General features: G+C 38.4%; 1 non-coding gene across 1 annotated transcript; it reads right to left on the reverse strand.

The window, feature by feature from the left end:
- Positions 1 to 343: 343 nt before the first annotated feature.
- On the reverse strand, positions 344 to 447 carry LOC122437471. Its single transcript, XR_006268295.1, has one exon. It is a non-coding gene; the product is annotated as a U6 spliceosomal RNA (small nuclear RNA).
- Positions 448 to 2182: the final 1735 nt, after the last annotated feature.

A 2182-nucleotide genomic window follows, 5' to 3' on the forward strand; every position in this document is an offset into this window, starting at 1 on the left:
ACCCCATGGACTGTAGACTGCCAGTCTTCTTTGTCCATGGGATTCTTCAGGCAAGAATACTTGAGTGGGTTGCCATGCCCTCCTACAGGGGATCTTCCCAATCCAGAGATTGAACCCTCATGTTATTTGTCTCCTACATTGGCAGAAGGGTTCTTTACCACTAGTGGCACCAGGGAATCAGCCATAAATATACTTATATCCTCTTCCTCTTGAGCCTCCCTCCCATCCCACCCCTCTAGGTCCTCACAGAGCACCCGGCTAAGCTCCCAGAAGCTTCCCACTAGCTATCTATTTTACACACAGTAGTGTATATATGTCAGTGCTACTCTGTCAACCTGAACCTAGAAATATGGAAAACTTCACAAATTTCCGTGTCATCCATGTGTAGGGTCCATGCTTATCTTTTTTGTATTGTTCCAATTTTGTATATGTTCTGCCAAAGTGAGCATGGGGCTTACTTTAGATCTAAGGACACACATAGGTTGAAAGTGAAATGAAGTGAAAAGATATTTTGTGTGAATAGCAACCAAAACTGAACAGGAGTGGTTATACTAATGTAAGACAAAATAAACTTTACGTTAAAATTTTTATAAGAGACAAGGACATTATAGGATGGCAAAAGGCTTAATCCACCAAAAATATATATTTATATAGATATCAGTTCAGTTCAGTTCAGTCACTCAGTCATATCTGACTCTTTGCGACCCCATGGACTGAAGTATGCCAGGCTTCCCTGTCCAGCACCAACTCCTGGAGCTTGCTCAGATTCATGTCCATTGAGTCGGTGATGCCATCCAATCATCTCATCCTCTGTCATCCCCTTCTCCTGCCTTCACTTTTTCCCATCATCAGGGTCTTTTCCAATGAATCAGTTCTTCACATCAGGTGGCCAAAGTATTGGAGTTTCAGCTTCAGCATCAGTCTTTCCAATGAATATTCAGGACTGATTTCCTGCACTGAAGTCAGACTTCCTATATATGGAAAGCCAACATTGGAGGAGTGAAGGGAGCAATATGCAAGTCTACAATCCTAGTAGAAGATTTCAGTACCCTACTTTAACTACTAGATAGAACAACCAGACAGATGACCAATAAGTAAATATAGTTCATTTCAGTAAGTTCAATCACTCAGTCATTTAACCCCAGACGAATTGGAAGTACATATAAATTATATTCCACCCAATAACAGAAGAATATGCATTCCTATCACATGCATATATAGCATTCTACAAGAAATAACACATGTTAAGCCACTAAACAAGTCTTAATAAATTTAATAAGATTAAAATCATACAGTGTATCTTTTCCAATCATAGTAGAAACTGGGACTCAATAGCTAAAGGAAAATGAGAAAACCCATAAATATGTGGAAATTAAGCAAAATGCTTTTATATAACCCATGGGTCAAAGAAGAAATCACAAGGGAAATTACAAAATATCTTGAGATAAATAAAAATAAAAACATACTAAAAGTTATGGCATAGGGTGAAAATAATGCCAAAGGTAAATTTGTAGCTATAACCATTCACATAAAAAAGAAGAAAGACCTCAAATCCACAATGTTACTTTATACCTTAAGGAACTAGAAAAAGAACAAGCTAAACCTAAAGCTAGCGAAGGAAGGAAATAAAGATTAGAGAAGAGATAAATGAAATCTCTACGCAGGTCAAGAAGCAACAGGTAGAACTGGACATGGAACAACAGACTAGTTTCAAATCAGGAAAGAAGTATGTCAAGTCTCTATATTATTGCTCTGCTTATTTAACTTATATGCAGAGTACATCATAAGAAATGCTGGGCTGGATGAAGCACGAGCTGGAATCAGGACTGCTGGGAGAAATACCAATAACCTCAGATATACAGATGATACCACCCATATGGAAGAAAGCAAAGTAGACCTAAAGAGCCTCTTAATGAAAGTGCAAGAGGAGAGTGGAAAAGTTGGCTTAAAACCCAACATTCAGAAAACTAAGATTATGGCATCCGGTCCCATCGCTTCATGCAAATAGATGGGGAAACAATGGAAACAGTGACAGACTTTATTTTCTTGGGTTCCAAATTTACTGCAGATGGTGACTGCAGACATGAAATTAAAAGATGCTTGCTCCTTGGGAGAAAAGCTATGGTCAACCCAGACAGCATATTAAAAAGCAGAGACATTACTATGCCAAAAAAGATCCATC

This window comes from Cervus canadensis, chromosome 2 (assembly GCF_019320065.1).
Source record: "Cervus canadensis isolate Bull #8, Minnesota chromosome 2, ASM1932006v1, whole genome shotgun sequence".
Lineage (NCBI taxonomy): Eukaryota > Metazoa > Chordata > Mammalia > Artiodactyla > Cervidae > Cervus > Cervus canadensis.